General features: G+C 35.4%; 1 long non-coding RNA gene across 1 annotated transcript; it reads left to right on the top strand.

Annotated features, from left to right (window-relative positions):
- Window positions 1-1,838: 1,838 nt before the first annotated feature.
- On the top strand, window positions 1,839-21,181 carry LOC110578797. The gene is made up of 3 exons (XR_002480196.1): window positions 1,839-1,872; window positions 3,182-3,223; window positions 21,158-21,181. It is a non-coding gene; the product is annotated as an uncharacterized LOC110578797 (long non-coding RNA).
- Window positions 21,182-21,412: the final 231 nt, after the last annotated feature.

Genomic DNA, 21,412 nt, shown 5'->3' on the forward strand with positions numbered 1-21,412 from the left:
TTACACTTCAGGGTGTAGTCTTTTTCCTCAGGAAGTGTGATACTGTGGTTGTACTGTTAGATTGAACCATTTGGTTCAATAGTAAATGGTTCACGATTGAACCATTTTGCCACTCTCCACCTTCATGTCTTCATTTCATCTTGGGCAGCTGTTTTCTCATCTCCATTAATTCTGACTACCATGAGTTGTCCTTAAAGAATATACCTGAAATCCCAAATTAGTGCAAATTGGAGTTATCAGAGTTTTCTACCCTTTATTCTTTTTGCTTTTTTGATACTATCCAGAAGGAGAGAAAGAGGTTAACTTAGGCAGACAACCAGAGACAAATATGCTTGTTAATCACCAGTGATAAATAAGCTTGTTAACAATGATTCTAAGTGAGGGCAAAGACTCTAATATTTTGTTGGTATACATTATCACATATAAACACATCTGTCCCAGTTCTAAAACAATGCTATGTTACAATAAACACAGTTTCAACAACAACCAGTTCATTGAAACATATTTAAGTAACTTCTGATGTCTCTGTTGACAATACACAGCAGTAGTTTCCCCATTGCCTCCCCTCCTTCCCTGCCCATCCACTACCCTGTGACCACCCTGCAAATCTCTCTCTTCTACTCCTCAACTCAGCCGGTTTTGTAGTTTTCTCAGAATTATCTGTTCCTTGTAGCTTTCTCTGCTTCCTGATAATAATTCTAGACTTCCTTGCATCTCCTGTTCTTCCCCACTGCACATTTCCTTGACTCTTCACAAGAGAGACCAGAAAAAGAAGAAGAAAAGAAAAAGATAGTATTATTCATAATGGTAGAGAGTGAGAGAGGGAAGCCTGAAATACGTGTCTGTTAATGATTTTGCCCATCAAGCATATGTTGAGTTTGTATACAATATTTTATTAGGTTTGTGATTTTTCTATATATGTAACAATGACTTACTTTCTGAATAGCACCTTCTAAATGTATATTTCAAGCTATAATCCCTTTATCTTTCTCTATGGCTCTAGGTATTTTCTTCTTTTTCTCTTTCCTGTATTTGCTCCCTTCGCCTCCAACTTTTACCCTCATTTCCAGTTTCATAAGTAATTCCTCACACGTCTTTTGGTTTCTCACCCTTTCACCTCACAGTGCAAAATTACTCTTACTCCCCTCCCAGAAAATTACTTTCTCTTTCATCTTGTACCTTTGGCATTCATTTCCTGTGGGGTTTCATCACAAACAGCAGCAGGTGATGTTAACTGTTTAAAAGCCATGCAGAAAAAAAAAAAAAAAAAATCATGGGCATCTGTTGCCATAGCTGAAATACATACATTCATTCTGGGTGCAGTAATTTTTTATAAACAGATTTACGTTAGTTTTCTAACTTGATAATTTATATTATCCAATATTAGCATATTAAAACGGAGAGGTAACTTAAAAAACACTAATAATTTTCTTTTGTAAGATTCTCAGCTACACTGCAAGAATCGAAGTAGCCAGGGTATAACTTTGAAACAGAGCATGTTTGTATCAAGCAACAAATGTTCCAAGTACAATTCAAAATCTCATTTGACATGGAAGTCCCTTTTAAAAAACCCTCTCAGTCTCCAAAATCCTTTTGACTGTTAAAGCAATGTCCTAACACTGCTGGTTTGAGTTTTTTATGGACCATTAAGTTGAGTGCAAAAGTCATAAATTATCTGTAAAAGCTACCCAAATTATAGCTATCTGTGGTTTTTCGATAAAGGCCAAGAATGTGTTTTAAAAAACACACCCCATTGCATGGAAAACGGCCAACCATGGAAAATATGTCTACTATTCTACTTGTTTAAAATTCTAAGTCGCTTAAGTGTTACCATCAAACTCCTCTTCAACAAGAAAGTCCTCACCGATGCAGGTTTGCAATGCATATTATCAATATTCTTATTATTTGTGTTTAAAAGAGTCTGCCATCTGAAAAAAGGTAAACCTCTGCTTTAAATTTTTTCTGTTTTGAGATGATCTTCAAAAAGCATTTATATATAAAAATAGCACAATTATGTTTTTCAACTTCACAAGATCATAAAACTCCAATCTACCTGAGCTAAACTAATACAGCTGAATCTCATTAATATGCTTACCCAGAACATTCAAACATCAAAGACAGAAACATCTGCATTCTAAATCAGACTTTATTTTATTTAAGAAATAAAAATTATGCAGTTCTTTTCATTTTTATGTCTAACAAATTTCCTGGATCCCAGTGTTTTATGAGTTATGACCACAGCATTGTCAAGGCTGGAGACACTCGGTAAAGTCGATAGCAGCCTTTCTGTGCTAATCAGAATGAGAGATAAGAAGATTATTTTTTGTTTATCCGTATCCCATTTAAGATGGTTTTTCAGTATGCATCTTTCCCCGCATATGTTTCTATAGTAGTATCACATTTAGTATATATCATAAATAGATTTAAATAAAATATATATATATAAATCTTAAATTGACATTTACGTAGAATATGATATATTATTTACTTGCTTTTAACAGTGCATGGAACAGTGCTCAGAAAACAAAATTGTGGATTTTGCCCCTAAAAACTACAGAAAACCATGATTGCTATGAATCTGAAAAGTGTAGCAGTTGTTTGCCAAGTTTGATTTCTCAACAGAGGGATGTTTGTGTTTTCACACATGGAATATTGCACAGAGCACTGATCCATGCTTTGTGAATATTATGCACACATTTGTCAGTAACTTTAGAACATTTATTTATTAACATGTCAATCGACAATAAGAACAATGAGGAGGCTTTATGAATACTAAATTGAAGTCAGGGCTTAGAGAAAAATGGTTGCAATTTTTTTTTTTCAGGATCATTGTCCATTTAATTTCTGGTTTTTTGTGTGTGGTGCGCTTATCAACAATCATTGTGATTCATCCAAGCAGATAGTTGCAAATGTTAACTTTTTTTTTTTAATAGCTTACCTTCTACTTTCTGCTTAATCTTCAGTTAAACTGATCCAAAAGCTAAAGAGGAGTAATGGGTTTAAAACAAAACTTTAATGCAAACAAAATCCTCATATTTGTTTTTGGTAAATGTTTAATATAGAGGAAGGAGATAATTTTCTTAGCTAGTTTATACGATAATTTTTTGATAGAAAAATAATGTTTTAAAAGTACCCTGTAATATCATAGTTAATCAATTAGACCATATAATTATTTTTCCAGAAAGGTCAAGATTATTCCTGCTGAATACTGACTTATTTCCAAGTAAGTTATATGTATTTTGTTTCAAGAGTTGAATTCAAATTCTGTCATTGCTATATTACCAAGCATGTGACATGTATATTACCAAATACTGTCAGAGTTGGACATAAAAAAATTAACAGCAAGATCTCAGGTGGTTTATCATGTTCTTGAGAGAGAGATTTAGCTAATGGAAATTTCTGTATTGATGTATCAATATCAAAATTGAACCCTATCTATTATCTCTCTCTCTCTCTCTCTCTATTTATCATCACCTATCTGGTCCTATTTAAATATTCAAGATAACTCCTGCTTTCGAGATACCCAGTTATTTTAACATAGAATTGTAGTTTTGTTCTTGCTGTCTATATAAATTCACTAAAAAGTTGGAAATTTCATAAGAACCTTCATAATATTTACCATAAATAATAGGTATAGGATGCCAAAATCTCCTTGATAGTTAATTTTATAGTTTTTGTAACATACAGTTTATGTAACATACAGTGACTATGTGGAAATATTTCAAAATCAGTTTTTTGATAAATCCAAGGCCTCTGGAATTTTGACACTGTTTTCATATTTTGTTCAGAGTTCACATTTGCCCTGTTAACTAATTTATCTGTACAACCATACCATATTTAGCACATGCTTAACACTTGCTAAATGTTTATTTAGAAATATTAAAACAAAGGAATGAATCATGTATAAGAATAACTTAATTACATAATTTGTCTTCTATGAATTAGTGTGTATATGGTGAAGACGTTTACAAAGTTGCATATCTTATTTGCTTGTATCAAGTGTAAGAGCAGCAACATAGATATAAAAACTTTGACAAAAGTCTTTATATGAGAAAATCTTTGAATTCCAAATGTCAAAATGAGCAGATATCTATTAAGAGCAAGGTACAAATATCATGTGATTGTAGGACACAGAAAAATGCAGGTCTAGCTATCAAATACACCAATGTAAATGCCAATAGTACTGGGTTTAATACGCATCCCCATCGAATGTATTCGATTTCCCCTCAAATACAGATGTGCTTACTTTGAAGAAGACAATTCAATTTCATATTCAAATTTTGTCTAATTAAAATGAATAAGACTAATCTTTTCATATTGCAAAACTGTGAGAAACATCATTTTCCTGCATTTTATTTTCTTTCAAATAACATTAGAAACAGGCTGTGCTATAGAACTATTCTGCAAAATTTTACTGCATGAAACCCACTATGAATTTGTTGTGACATACAAATCCCCAAAGTTAATAATTAGAATCATGCTTCTGTCCTATTTTGTTTTGTTTTCTCTCATTGAATGACCCGACGTGAATGTTTTGGCCTAGTTGCTCTCCTTTTATGTTTCTTCACCAGTTTGATCAATGTGAATCATTCGGTGTTGTTAACAGTGATCTTTCTTTTCTTCTTAAACCAGATCACTCTTGTTATATCCATATCACACAGTCTTTCTGCTTTCTATTTGTAATCAATTACCCTTTCCTAGTTTTAAGGGCATTTCACCTCAATAAAAGAAAGTAACATTTATGAAGTATATAAGACAAACAAAAACCCTTGCAATAAATACTAATGTAAACATAGTGCACGATATCTCCTCTCAGATTTTGTTATTGAGCAATCCTAACCCTGAGGAAAACACACATTGAGCAGCCACCCCTAAACTTGGTTCTCATTTAATTGACTTACAAGCATATGGGCTATAGATTTTTTTTTTAATTAAATCTTTTTTTACTGAAGCTTGATTCAGACTTTTAGGGAATGCCAAGGACATCCCTGTACAAAAACAACCCACTGAAAGGCATTTGAAAACCTCTCCTCTGGCGGAGCACTGCAGTGCTGTTACATGGACATGAGCGGCCATGGTTTGATTTGGCCTTCATTTATTTTTTTTTTTAATTTTTTTTTAAGATTTTATTTATTTATTTACTTGAGAGAGAGAGAGAGAGAACACAAATAGGGGAAGGGGCAGAGGGAGAAGCAGACACCCCATTGAGTGGGGAAATCCATGTGGGGCTCGATCCCGGAACTCCAGGATCATGATCTGAGCCGAAGGCAGAGGCTTAACCGACTCCGCCACCCAGGCGCCCCAATTTGGCCTTAATTTATAACAATGTGAACAATTGCCATTTACTGAGCATCATTATGTACTCTCTGACTTCAGTGATAATTTTTATTTATTTATTTATTTATTTATTTATTTATTTATTTATTTATTTATTTAAGAGAGAGAGAGAGAGAGCAGAGGGAGGAGCAGAGAGAGAGATGAGCAGACTCCGCACTGAGCAGGGAGCCCCATGCAGCCTGGATTCCACCACTCTGAGATCACATGACCTGCACTGAAATCAAGGTCAAAGGCTTAATCGATTGAGCCACCCAGGCACCCCTTCAGTGATAATTTTAAAGGCAGATATTGTTCTTCCCATTTTACAATTGAGGAAACAGATTGAGATATGTTAGGTTATTGCCTGAAATCACAGTTACTAAGTGATAAAATCAGGATTTGTACCAAATCTTATGGACTCCCCCGACTCTAGTGTCCGGGTTCTTTCACCCCGCACCCCCTCCCCCTCACCTGCCACATTTATAAGGACTTTCTCATGCTTATAAAATAAAACACATTTATTTCATGACTTTCAAATATGTCAGTTATTAATAATTTAGAATTGTGTCTTTATATACACAATCAATAATACTAGTTTAACAACATGAGGTTTTATTACATATTGCTTTACAGTATACTTGTTCACTTAGCAATGTGGGTAAAGTTTGAAATGATTTTGTACTACTTCATTCTGCAGTGTATCATAATTTATTTAACGATCTCCATATTCATAAAGTGTTTTTCAAATTTTTCATACTTGCCCCCAAGTAATATCAGCAACAGAAAAAGATAATTTTGCTTGGAAACTTTTCTATGGTTACTGAGTTTTTAAATACTAAGAATGCTAATGAGGGGAGTTTTAGTTGCAGACAAATACAGCTGTGAACAAAGGATTTTACTCTTCATTTGGTTTCTTGCTCATTTTTATCATGACTTTCTCTGGCTATCTCTGAAATACTAATACCAAATAATTTGTTTAAATTATATAAGTGTTAGGAGATTTGTTTTATAATAAATAATTAATGCAGTAGAAGAGTTTGTTAGCAAAGAGGTTGTAATTCATATTGATGTTTCAGTTATCTCTTGCTTCCTAGCAGAGCTCTCCACACTTAGTGCTTAAAACAACCACTGTTATTTATTTGCTTATGATCTTGCAATTTCACAGAGCCTGTCTGAGCCTCTCTTCTATGTAGTTTGGTTGTGTCAGCTAAACTAGGAATAGATGGTCCACATGTCTTCATTCAAATATCTGGTGTCTCAGAGAAGATAACTATAATGGCCAGGAGTTAGCTGACACTCTCTCTCTCTCCCTTGGTAGACTCTCATCCTCCAGCACACTTTTCTCTCCACATCTCCCACCAGCAAGGTGAGTTGGACTTCTTTACAGGACAGCTGTTGTCCAAGATGGAAATGGTGTAAGTTGGCAGGCCTCTTGGGTCTAAGCCCGGAACTGGCAAAGCATCATTTCCAATAGATTCTATTGGTCAAAACAAATCACAAGGGACAGCAAAATCCAAGGGAAGGGGGAATAGAATTCACCTCTTTGTGGGAGGAGAAGAATATGTATATAGGGATGAGAGACATTTTTGGCAGCCACCTTTGTACAAGATCTATCACAATTTGTTAAGAAATGGGTTCATAGTCTTCAGTCATGTGTTAGTTGAGTAGTCTCAGGTAAATCATCTGTCTAACTTTCAGAATTCCTAGTTGCACAAAGAGTCTAATGTTAATCTTTCTTTCACAATGTTGTTGTGAGAATTAAATGAGATGATATATATACAACATTAAACACATTAGCAAACACATTGTTCGTTTCAATAAATGGAAATTATTTAAAAACATAATGTGCAATTCCCATTAAATTCCACACTGTTTTGATATCATGCAGATTTACAGAATTCACCAATTTCAGAGAATAGTCTGGACAAGTAAGATTTAAGTATATCGAAAGTTTTTATTTTCAGCCCTCAAAAAGTCTGTTTACACAATGGATTCCCTCCACATTTTATGTAATATCAAGAATAGTAGGGTTGAAAATTCCCACATGGAATTGGCAGAGACATAGCTGTTTAAAATACTTGCCTACATATTGCTTGGCCAGCGTAATTGCTAAGTATTAAATTCAACCACTAAACTTTTTTAGATGGGTAACTATAAATAGAAGAATTATGAAGACTTTTTTTTAAAACCTCCAGACACTATTGTAAAATAGCACATCAGAGATTATACTAGCACTTTCCCATAAGCCAACTACTTCTTAATAAATTAATGTATACAAAGGATATGAAATTTTTCTTCTTGGTAGATATACATTACATCAGATAGGTATATATTACATCAGAAGACTGAGGTCTAATAAAGTCAGTGTATCTATTAAAATCAGTATATCTAATAAAGTCAGATAATCTATTAAAATATAAATGCACATTTTAATCTCAGAAATTTCTATTGTTTTTTTTTTCCCCTTAGTCAAGAAGTCAAACCTTTGTTTTCCTTTGCCTCAAAGAAAACCAGATTAAAAGCAAAAGCTGCTTAAAAAACAATCTCTATTCCCATCTGTTAAAAGCCTCCTTTATTGAGAATTTTATGCTACATGCCTTGAGTGGGAGGACAGAGAAAAGACCTTGAGTGAGGTGGGAGAGAGGAAAATTACAACCCAAGTTGGGAAGCAGACAGTGCCTGGATTTTCATACTTAAACTGAACCCTAGGAGCAGCTTGAGAGGAGAACTGATCCTGACTCTGCCCTTCTGTAGGTCCACATTCTTAGAATGTCTGTGACAGTCTAAGATGAGCTACTCTGTTACATGGACAAGAAGTAACACCGAGTTCCCTTTAAATGAGAATTCACCATGAAGGAATAGGGACAGTTTGCGTGACTTGAGCAAAAATCCAAGGCTTTGATAGTATTGGGGAAACACTGATTTTAGCTCAGTGCAGCTGAAGTTTGAAGCCCCCTCTGAACGTGCAGACATGTGCTTGGGAATGATGGCTGTATGTGTAATGTGGACTGAAGGACCAGCCTGGGATACGGAGCACATTTCAGTTTGTGTGGGGAAATGCATGAGAAGGCCATTGCTGCAGCAACAGGCGGTACCACACAGGACTGCGCCCACCCTTCTCATCAGCAATAATAAGTGTCTGGTCAGATTCTCCTTCTGGGTGCTTTGGAACATGTGCTAAGCCTTTGCACCAAATAAGCCCACTAATTGTTTGATATTTTATTGGAAGTGTGTGAAGGCTGTCAGAACAAAATCACTGGACTCGATGCTAATAGGTTCTCAGGCATTATGTCAACCATATGAGCTGCTATGATATAATAAAATGAAAATATAATAATAAAAGGGGCGCCTGGGTGGCTCAGTTGGTTAAGCGACTGCCTTCGGCTCAGGTCATGATTCTGGAGTCCCAGGATCGAGTCCCGCATTGGGCTCCCTGCTTGGCAGGGAGCCTGCTTCTCCCTCTGACCCTCCCCCCTCTCATGTGCTCTCTGTCTCTCTCATTCTCTCTCTCTCAAATAAATAAATAAAATCTTTAAAATATATATATATATAATAATAAAAGTATAATCTAAAAATAGCATTATCGAATGAAGTATAAACAGGAACTCTCACTGAGTCCTATTGATATGTACTCATTTTTATTTTCATTTGCAAGCTGAAGACACAAATATAACAGAAGTTAGGTCACTAGCTCAAGGGAATATACAATGTGGCAAAGCTAAAATTTGAACCCAAATTTCAAAAACATCATGATCTATCACTTAGCTACCTTATAAAATTTATTAAAAGCTGTATCTCATGATGGTTAGACTTGGAAAATGCTTATTGATATCATGGAAAGAAAAAAGATGAACAAAGTTTTATACTTCATTTGTCAAAATAGGTCAAGTATGTATTCGTGTGTATGTGTGTGTGCAGTAAGAAACCAAACACAATAAGAAACCAAGCTTTTTTCTATGAGATTCACCTCTTTATCCTTAGGTGATGGTACATCGGAGGCAATAAATATCTGAGTTGCTAAATTAATGTGTGTATGCAGTTGTGTGTTACCTAAAAATAAATACTCTCCAGGCAGACTGGTAGGAAAAATGCAAGCATGTTTTTATCAGTGTTTATATCTGGGTTATGGGATTGTGGATATTAGCTGTTTTTTTTTTTTTTAATTTTTTAACTTTTTTCAATAGGTGAATCTTGATCATCAGAATAAATATTTTAAAATATAAATAAAATGACAAATATAACTTACAATAAATTATCTTATAAGATAAACACAATAAAAGGTAGGAATGTGGATAAGTAGTATGTGAAGAAAAGATCTACAGTGCCACTTAACTGATTCTCATTATGTTTAAGATCACAAGAACTTGCAGTGGGTATAAAATTCAACATACCTAACATGAAGGCCCTATTGAGCCAAATTCTTAATTAAACAGTATTAAACAAGTAATTTAGCCTAAGAAACATCCTTCACCTGTAAAATGGGAACATTGATGTTGACCACGAAGAGGGGGCATCTGGCTGGCTTAGTCAGTGGAGCATGCCACTCTTGATCTCGGGGTTGTGAGTTCGAGCCCCACATTGGGTGTAGAGGTTATTTAAAAACAAAACCTTTAAAAAAAAATGTTGACTAAGAAGAAACTTGGCGGGGGGGTGGGGGGGTGGGGGGGTGGGGGGTTTCGGGGGTGGGGTGTTAGAGCTGTTTTTTACATTGTGTAGTGTAGTTTTGAGCTGGCTCTCAATTACTGTTGCCTATTACTGTTATTTACAACAAAAGTTAACTCTTTATATGTATGAAATACATGTGTATATTTACAATGATCATAGACTTGAAGGCCTCCATGAGATGTCCCCAGTCTTGAGCTAAAGAGTTAATTTTTTATTTCCTTAAGTATTGAGGTATATGTTGTTTCTGAATGTGCATTAACTACTGATTCGACATCTCTCATCAAATGAGGAATCTGAAAACCTGCAGGGTTGAGAGTATATGAAGAGCATATACTCCTCTTTCCTATAAAATACCACTTAAAAAAATGTATCAGAAGTCAAAATCCAGAAATAAACATTTATAAGAAGGCATGGTCTGTTTGCATCATCGCACATGGGAGTCAATGTCTCTATTTCAATAATTAAAAAGAGCCAAGTAGCTACATATGCTTATTTGAATTTTAGTGCATTTATCTGACTGTGTTGTGATTTAAATATGCTCATGTGGTGTAATGCTTTATTTTACAAGCACTTATTTAATTGAATCTGACATTTCACATTCCTATGTATAAAGTGGATTGACTTGGAGTATGTGATTAATAAAATGCATCTAGTGTTTGCTCTATTTCCTATTCTTTTTTTTTTCAAGGCAGAAAAGGAAATTAAATACCTCAAAACCTTTCACCTTTGTGATTTTGTAACTTATGCTTTAGAAGAGTAATTTTTTTTAAGTTTAACCTTAGTTACTGTACTATGCATATCAGCTGCTGCTCACATATCTGTTAAGAAATAGAGTAATGTGCTATAGATTAACCAAATGCATATGGAATGCACCCATTTTGGTAGTTCTAAGTTGTAAGGTGCAGTGGTCTGACTTTGAACTTCTAAGATTTCAGGTACAATTGTACCCTAATTGCAGGGTTGTGTTGCTCTTTTATTTGAAGCTTCAAGAATAATCAGAGATAATTATACCATAAAAAAGGAGACATTCGGGGTGCCTGGGTGGCTCGGTCGTTGGGCTTCTGCCTTCGGCTCGGGTCGTGATCCCAGGATCCTGGGATCGAGTCCCGCATCGGGCTCCCTGCTCCGCGGGGGGCCTGCTTCTCCCTCTCCCACTCCCCCCTGCTTGTGTTCCTGCTCTAGCTATTCTCTCTGTCAGATAAATAAAATCTTAAAAAAAAAAAAAGAGACATTCTCTGTTAACAATATTACTAAATTTTGAACATGCAATGTTTCCTATCCAGATCCCATACCTTTAAGTCCTTAAATACTTAAATTAATGGAATATTAAAGCACTTACTTGCTCTTTATATGTGTTTTGATTTATATGAGGGCTGCTCTAGAGTAAAGAGTGGCTTCTTGCCTCAGAAATAAGAAGGATCAGATAAGCTCAGTAGGCATATAATTCAGAGTCGAGGAACTTCAACTTATTAAGAAACAAATAAATAAACCACAACAGCAACAACAGTGAGCAGCAACTAAACATAGTCAATCATATTTAAGTACATGGAAGCAAAACTCTAGTCTATTTTGGATAGATGGACCAATGAATAGTATATTCTCCAGACTTTGTGCACTATTACAAACATCAAAAGACATCCTGGATTTCTGAAAATTAATTGCTGCTGAGAATAGTTTTATTAATTGTGGTTTATAATATGGGTGATGAAAAATTGATTTCACATGTACCAGAGCCACTTCATACGATTTCAGAATGGACCAGGTTTTAACCAACTTTGCAAGGTGATGAATTCCATCCTTCTAGGTTTTCTTGTATGGAATGTCCTTCATTATCCTACTCATCATCCTTCCATAACCCAGGGTCCTGTTAAAGTTCCACTACTTCTGTGGGGTTTTCCTCACTTATACTAATATTTGACCACCTATCCTGGAACTTTCATAACATTTAATTACATACATAGTGCCTGGAACATAGTCAGGACTCTATAAATACATTTTTTTTAAGTGAGAATAAATAATTATGCTTTGGAATACAGAAGTAAAGTTATGCTTTGTAGATGGCAAATGCAATCTTGTTCAATAACTATTGATGACGGTCATGTGCCTCTTGTATATTTCACTTAAAAGGACCCAATGTCACTTTTGTGGTTTTTCTGCCAAAAATACACGACCTGAATCTAATAATGAGAAAATATCAGACAAACCCAAATTGAAGGACATTCTAGAAAATACGTGGCCTTTGCTCTTCAAAAATGTCAAGATCATGAAAGATAAAAAAATACAAATTAATAGAAAAACTGAGAAATCGTTCCTGATTAAAGAATATTAAAGAGACATGAGAGCTAAAGGCATCAAGTGACTCTGGATTGGACCACAGATCAGATTTTTTTTCCTAATGAGAGAAATATTTATATTTGAATAAAGTATGCTGTTAGACAATAACATTATGTCAATATTTGTTTCTTGGTTTTGATAATTATAACGTTGGGTTTTTTTTTTTTTTTTTTAGATTTTATTTATTTATTTGAGGGTGAGCAACAGAGAGCACAAGCCTGGGAAGCAGCAGGCAGAGGGAGAGGGAGAAGCAGGCCCCCCACTGAGCAGGGAGCCGGATGCTGGCCTGGATGTGGGACTCAATCCCAGGACCCTGGGATCATGACCTGAGCCGAAGGCAGACACTTAACTGACTGAGCCACCCAGGTGCCCCTATAATGTGATTCTATAAGAAAGTATCATAGGTTTTATAAATACACATTGAAATATTTAAGGGCAAAGTTCGTTACATGTAACTTACTCTCAAATAGTTTAGGAAAAATAGTGACAGGGTGAGGAGTAGAGAGAGAGAGAGAAAGGAACAATGACAGAGACAAAAAAAGATAAAGCAGATTGATAAAATGTTAACATTGGGATCTAGATAAAGGGCATGTGGGAATACTTTAAACTAGTTTTTCAATTTCATTAAGTCTGAAATTAAATAAGTATATAAATTTAAGTGAACATTGATAAAAGCAAGTACCACTTTTCTACTTACCACATGTGACTAAGAAATAAATTGCTCTTTTTAAGTCACCTTGACCCCTGTAATGTCTCTGTCTTCCCTACCACCACCCACAGCCAAATTTACACATAAAAGAAAAAAAATGGGAACTGATTGATTTCACACAAGGCAGAAATTTAAATGGGTCAAAGACAACTCCAGGCCTTTGGAAGAGAAATAATTAACGAAGGGTATATGGAAATTTCCATGGGTTCCTGATAAATTGGTCAATGCATTTTCATTCTTCCATCACTCACTGATGCTCACTGAGGCACACCATGGGCTGGGCTGTATGTGTGCATTTGTGTTTGTATACATGACTTGATTCCATTTGTGCCCCCAAGTTACTCCACTGAGGGTCGTTGCACAAAACACAACATTTAATGCTGAGTGACCACTATCGTTTCAAGGCACAGGTGGGATATCTTCCAGGAACCTCTATTTTAGGGTTGTTTGCTTATTATCTAATGAAATACCTAAATGATATCCATATTCTACTTTTTCTCACTCTAGGCCCTTAAAAAGGCAATTTTAAGAAATCTAGTTTACTTCATTGTCTTTAGGTAGGGCTCACTGTGTATTTATGAATTATAAAAGCAATATACTTATGAAGAACAAGTATACATTTTTTCTGGAAACCTGAAGTATTGAAAATTACAAACAACAAGTACACTATAAACTAAAGATCAATATTTTATTGAAAGTAGCTCAGTGGACATTGTCCAGTATTTTTTTTAAGAGTAAAGCAACACAGACAAAATGCTAAAGTGTCAGAAGTTGAGAGAATTAGAATTTAGCAGCATTTATTTATGTATTTATTTATTTATTTGAGAGAGGGAGGAAGGGAGGGGGAAGAGGGAGAGAAAATCTCAAATAGACTCCATGCCCAGCACAAAGCCTGACACGGAACTCAATCTCACAACACTGAGATCATGACCTAAGCCAAAATCAAGAGTCAGATGCTTCACCAACTGAGCCACCCAGGTGCCCCAGCATTTTAAAATCATACTGCAGCACTAACAAAAAAAAATTGTAAAGCAGAAGTTTATTTAGATACCTATTTTCACTACTGTATATTTTGCTGGAAGTAAAGTTTACTTTCCTTTGGTTGTGCTCAGCAGGTCCAGTTCAATACTGACTGCTCTTTTAATGGCTAGTACACCTTTGATTTAATATTTATCAAAGAAGTGTAGATTTCTATATTTCCTAAAACATGTAAGCAAACTTCATTTAATCATAGAGCCCTACAGATTTTCAGGGTTAATATTACACAGAAATTCTATTCTAGGACTATTTCATTTTCATGCTATTTGGACTTTCTTTTAAATCTGTGTTTTGAATAGCTCGGTCTTTGTTTATTTGTTTGTTTATTTATTTATTTATTTTAATGCCAGTATAGTTAAGACACAGTGTTATATTAGTTTCAGGTGTACAATATAGTGATTCAACAATTCTACACGTTACTCAGTGCTCATCGTGATAAGTGTAGTCTCAGTCCCCTTCACCTATTTCACCCATCCCTCCACCCACCTCCCCTCTGGTGACCATCTGTTTGTTCTTTATGGTTAAGAGTCAGGTTTTGGGGGGCACCTGGGTGGCTCATATGGTTAAGCGTCTGCCTTCAGCTCAGGCCATGGTCCCAGGGTCCTGGGATCGAGCCCCACTTCGGGCTCCTGGCTCAGCGGGGAGCCTGCTCCCTCTCCCTCTGCCTCTCCCCCTGCTCATGCTCTCTCTCTGTCTGTCTGTATTTCTGTGTCTCAAGTGAATAAATAAAGAAATCTTAAAAAAAAAAAAGAGTCTGATTTTGGGACTGTCTCTTTTTTTTCTTTGTTTTGTTTCTTAAATTGCACATATAAGTGAAATCATACGGTGTTTGTCTTCCTCTGACTGATTTATTTCACTTAGCATTATACCCTCTAGATCTGTCCATGTTACTGCAAATGGCAAAATTTCATTCTATTTTATGGCTGAACAATATTCCATTGTATATCTACACCACATCACCTTTATCTATTCATCTATCAGTGGACACTTAGGTGGTTTCCATAATCTGGCTATTGTAAATAATGCTTCAATAAACATAGGGGTGTATATATCTTTTGAATTAGCATTTCAGTATTCTTTGAGTAAATATTCAGTAGAAGGATTACTGGATCATGTGGAAACTCCATTTTTAAATTTTTGAGGAACTTTCATACTGTTTTACACAATGCCTGTTCTGACTTGCATTCCCACGAACAGTTCACAAGGGTTCCTTTTTTCTCCACATCCTAACCAACACCTGTTGTTTCTTGTGCTTTGAGTTCAGCGATTCTGACAGGTGTAAGGTGATAGCTCAGTGTGGTTTTGATTTGCATTTCCCTGATGATGAATGATGTTGAGCATCTTTTCATGTGTCTGTTGACCATCTGTATGTCTTCTTTGGAGAAGTATCTGTTTACGTCTTCTGTCCATTTTTAAAATTAATTATTTATTTTTTGTGTTGTGTGTGTTGAATTATATAAGTTCTTATATATTTTATTTTTATTTTTTATGTTTTATTTTGTTTACTTATTTTTATTTTTTTATAATTTCAAGGTTTTATTTAAATTCCAATTAGTTAACATACAGTGTAATACTAGTTTCAGGAGTAGAATTTAGTGATTTATCACTTACATATAAGCCCACTGTTCATCACAAGTGCCTTCCTTAACACCCATCACCTATTTAACCCATTCCCCCCCGCCCATCTTCCCTCTGGCAACTCTCAGTTTGTTCTCTATAGTTAAGATCTGTTTTATGGTTTTATGGTTTGCCTCTTTCTTTCCCCACCCCCATGTTCATCTGTTTTGTTTCTTAAATTTCACATATGAGTGAACTCATATGGTATTTGTCTCTTTCTGACTTATTTCACTTAGCATAATACACTCTCTCTCTACCCATATCATTGCAAATGGCAAGATTTCATTTTTTTTTAATGGCTGAGTTATATTCCATTGTATATATATGTTACAACTTCTTTATTTATTCATCAGTCAGTGGACATTTGGGCTCTTTCCATAATTTGGCTATTGCTGATAATGTTGCTATAAACATCGAGGTGCATGTATCCCTTTGAATCAGTATTTTTGTATCCTTTGAGTAAATACCTAGTAGTGCAATTGCTGGATAGTAGGGTGGTTCTATTTTTAACTTTTTGAGGAACTTCCATACTGTTTTCCAGAGTAACTGCACCAGTTTGCATCCCCACAAACAGTGTAAGAGTTTTCCCCTTTCTCCACATCCTCGCCAACATCTGTTGTTTCCTGTGTTGTTCATTTTAGCCATTTGGACATGTGTGAGGTGATATCTCCTTGTAGTTTTGATTGGTAGCTCCCAGATGATGAGTGATGTTGAGCATTTTTTCATGTGTCTGTTAGCCATCTTTATGTCTTCTTTGGAAAAATGTCTATTCATGTCTGCTGCCCATTTCTTAACTGGATTATTTGGTTTTTTGGGGTGTTGAATTTGATAAGTTCTTTATAGATTTTAAATACTAACGCTTTAGCAGATATGTCATTTGCAAATATCTTCTCCCATTCTGAAGGTTGTCTTTCAGTTTTGTCGATCATTTCCTTTGCTGTACGGAAGCTTTTTATCTTGATGAAGTCCCAATAGTTCAATTTTGCTTTTGTTTCCCTTGTCTTTGGTGTTGTATCGAGTAAGAAGCTGCTACGGCCAATGTCAAAGAGGTTCCTGCCTGTGTTCTCTAGGATTTTGATGCTTTCTTATCTCACATTTCGATCTTTCATCCACCTTGAATTTATTTTTGTGCATGGTATAAGAAAGTGGTCCAGTTTCATTCTTCTACATATTGCTTTCCAGTCTTCCCAACACCATTTGTTGAAGAGTCTTTTTTCTATTTGGTATTCTTTTCTGCTTTGTCAAAGATTAGCTGACCATATAGTCGTGGGTCCATTTCTGGATTTTCTATTCTGTGCCATTGATCTATGTGTCTGTTTTTATGCCAATACAATGGTGTCTTGATTACTACAGTTTTGTAATATAGCTTAAAATCTGGAATTGTGATGCCTCCAGCTTTTTCTTTTTCAAGATTGTTTTGGCTATTCGGGATCTTCTGTGTTTCCATACAAATTTTTGGGTTGTTTGTTCTAGCTCTGTGAAAAATAGTATTTTGATAGGGATTGCATTATGTGTAGATAACTTTGGGTAGTATAGAGATTTTAACAATATTTGTTCTTCCAATCCATGAACATGAAATGTTTTTTCCATTTCTTTGTGTCATCTTCAATTTCTTTCACAAATGTTCTATAGTTTTCAGAGTACAGACCTGTTATCTCTTTGGTTAGATATACTCGTAGGTATAAGTTCTTTATATATTTTAGATATTAACCCTTTATTGGTTATATATAATCATTTGCAAGTGTTTTTTCTCATTCAGTGGGTTGCATTTTAGTTTTGTTAGCTATTTCCTTCTTTGTTTTTTGTTTTGTTTTGTTTTTAGAAAGGGAGAGAGAGAGATGGGTGGGTGGGGCAGAGGGAGAGGGTGAGAGAGAATCTTTAGCAGGCTCCATGCCCAGCACAGAGCCCAATGGGAGGCTGATCTCACAACCCTGAGATCATGACCTAAGCTGAAATTAAGAGTTGGATGCCCAAATGACTGAGCCACCTAGGCAACCTTTGCTTCCTTCTTTATGCAGAAGCTTTTTTTATTTTGGTGTAGTCACAATAGTTTATTTTTGCTTTTGTTTTCCTTGCCTCAGGAGACATATCCAGAAAAATCTTGCTATGGCTGATGTGAGAGAAATTAGTGCCCATGCTCTCTTCTAGGATCTGAATGGTTTCAGATCTCACATTTAGGTCTTTAATCAATTTTGAGTTTATTTTGGGGTATGATGTAGGAAAGTGGTCCAGTTTCATTCTTTTGCATGTAGCTGTCCAGTTTTCCCAACACCACTTGTTGAATGTACATAAATATATTTTAAATGATAGGTTTCATGTAATAGCTGCCACTATCAAGGATAAATTTATCATTTTTATCTCAAGGAGCTTATTTTTATTACAGTCCAGAGTTTTATTTCTACATATTTCATTGACACCATTGGGCCTTCCACCATGTTGTTGTCAGGTTTAAAATAATTTTCCAGATTCCACTTGAATAGAATCAATAAAGGTTTGTCCCATATTTATTTACATGTATAGCTTCCACTATAACTAAAGTAAACATCGTATTTGTGAAACAAGAAAAACTTTTTTTTTTAAAGATTTTATTTATTTATTTGACACAGAGAGAGAGAGTACAAGCAGGGTGAGCAGCAAGGAGAGGGAGAAGCAGACTCCCTGCCGAGCAAGGACCCTGATGCGGGACTCGATCCCAGGACCCTGGGATCATGAACTGAGCCAAAGGCAGACCTTTAACCCACTGAGCCACCCAGGCGCCCCAAGAAAGACATTTTTAACCACTAAATCATAATAAAAATATCTCTATATTTTCCATAGTTCATCTCCTAAAATAAGATGAAATGTTGCCAGAAATCATATTTGTCTCTCTCATAAATATCTTTTTTTTTTAAGATTTTATTTATTTGATAGAGAGAGACACAGCGAGAGAGGGAACACAAGCAGGGGGAGTGGGAGAGGGAGAAGCAGGCTTCCCGCGGAGCAGGGAGCCCAATGCGGGGCTCCATCCCAGGACACTGGGATCATGACCTGAGCCAAAGGCAGATGCTTAACAACTGAGACACGCAGGTGCCCCTCTCATAAATATCTTTATCTTTTAAATACTCTAGGGTTCTTAGAATATTATAATGAACCCAAAATTAAATCTGTATTTGTTTATGTCTAATGTATCTATGAAACATTTCTTCAGAAATTATGCAAAACTTAATTCAAATTTAATTCTGCTCTCTATTTGACAGTCAAACATGTCAGTAAAGAAAATTAAATAGGCAGGAAGATAAAAATCAACCTTCGTGGGGTGCCTGGGGTGGCTCAGATGGTTAAGTGTCTGCCTTTGGCTCAGTTCATGATCTCCAGGTCCTGGGATCCAGCCCCATGTCGGGCTCCCAGCTCAGCAAGTAGTCTGCTTCTCCCTCTCTCTCTGCCTCTCCCCCTGATTGTACTCTCTCTGTCTGTCTCTCTCTCAAATGAATAAATAAAATCTTTTAAAAAAATCAACCTTACCTATACCATAACTTCTGCAAATTTGATTGGATAATCATAGGAGACATTATTACTTACATTTTTAATTTTTCTCTGTAGATTACTACCTTCAATAGGTTCACTGTATTCTCTTGACTCAGTACTGGTGGCTGTAATTCCAACTTCTCCCCTAATAATATATGTAGTGCATAAAATATTTCCAACACAAAAAGGTAAAATGGAAAATTAAAGCCATAATCTAGGATGTTTCAATCAAAATTGTCTAACTTCACCTAAATTATGCAGATAATTGAGGCAAATAATGCCATATTATTTTTTCTACCTGCAGCAAGGATTTTGTTTTTTATTTAGTTTATAAAATAACTTTAGGTTTCTCTTTTTCTTCTCTTTACTTCTTACCTAAAATTCTGCTGCTATTGTGTTTGTTTTCCCCTTCTTGGTAAATAATAATCATGCCAATTTTTGTTGTCCTATAATTCTAATCTGATTACATATTACCAAAATTATTTCCTAATAATTAAAATAATTCATAATTTTTCTGTACAGCAGTAAATGTTAAAGTTTTACTTGCTTCGATAAAGATATTATTAAATGAGTATAGATGAGTTCCAGGGTCACTAAATCCACCTCATTAATGACCTATATTATATATTTTTGGCATAGTCTGTTTTAACATTTTAGCTACATCTTTGGTAAAAATGTGCTAACAGAAAAACTTATGAAGCTACACTTCTGTCACTAGATATTATAGGATTAATCTTTGTAGTCTTTCTTTGCCAGGAATTAAGAGGAAATAGTCCCCTCCTATTGTCTTTCTAAGGAATGATAATTCAGACCACATAAATCTTAAAATAATGTGACCGAACTAGAAGTAAGAATTTCCTCTTGATTTTTTTTTAAATTTTATTTATTTATTTGAGAGAGAGACTGAGAGAGAGAGAGCATGAGAGGGGGGGAGGGTCGGGAGGGTCAGAGGGAGAAGCAGACTCCCTGCCGAGCAGGGAGCCCGATGAGAGACTCGATCCAGGGACTCCAGGATCATGACCTGAGCCGAAGGCAGTCGCTTAACCAACTGAGCCACCCAGGCGCCCTTCCTCTTGATTTTTCACTCATCAGCCTGAGCTAGTTTTCTCCACAGTACTTTTTTTAAGATTTTATTTTTTTAATTTTTTTTAGAGATTTTTTTTTTTAATATATTTATTTGAGAGGGAGAGAGAGAGAGTACAAGAGAAAGACCACGAGCATGGGGGAGGGGTAAAGAGAGAAGCAGATTCCCAGCTGAGGAGGAAGGTCCAACGTTGGACTCAATCCTAGGACCCTGGGATCATGACCTGAGCCAAAGGCAGATGCTTAATCCACTGAGTCACCTAGGTGCCCCTCTCTACAGTATTTTAAATTTATATTCAAATTACAAATATTTGTTGGTTTTCAACATTTTTTCATGCATTCCCCCTCCTAATTTTTATAGTTTTTCATGCATTTCACCTCTTAAATTTTATAGTTCATATTTCCCCTCCCCCCCCACCCGTAGTTTTGTGGTTAATGGTTCACATAACTGGAAATAGGAATTTTTTACCCAGGATGATTTTTATATTTAATAGTGTCCTTTAATTTTTCCTTGCCTGGATGGTATTATAGCTAAAACACTACTGAAAGTTGTATGACAGGGTGTCAAATTTTAAAACAAAATTCTCTATGAATATTCAAAGTTTATGGTTCATAGTTAACATTGTTACATTTTATATGCCCATTAGTTTAAATATCCTTTTTAAAATTACTATAAAAATAAAATAAAATCACAACATACAAATCAATATTAGTTATAATAGTTTGTAACAGCATAAATTATATAACTACATGGCTAATTTTTTATTGCATGGTGTTATACCTATACTGTGATATTTAAAATTTAATTCAGATGCACACATAAATACAGACAGACACTCCTTGCAATATACGGTGGTCTTTCTTACCTGTGGTTTTGCTTTCCCGTTTCAGTTACCCATGGTCAGGGGCAGTCTGGAAGCAGATGATCCTACTTCTGACATATCAGAAGGTTAGTAGTAGCCTCAGGTTATCTCATAATGCCTACATCATTCCCTTCGCTTCATCTCATCCTGTGGGCATTTTGTCATCTAGCATCATCACAAGAAGAAGGGTGACTATAGTATAATAAGATAATTGAGAGAGAGTGACCACGTTCACACAACTTTTATGATATCATTAAAGTTGTTCTATTTTGGTATTAGTTAC

Source organism: Neomonachus schauinslandi, chromosome 4 (assembly GCF_002201575.2).
Source record: "Neomonachus schauinslandi chromosome 4, ASM220157v2, whole genome shotgun sequence".
NCBI lineage: Eukaryota > Metazoa > Chordata > Mammalia > Carnivora > Phocidae > Neomonachus > Neomonachus schauinslandi.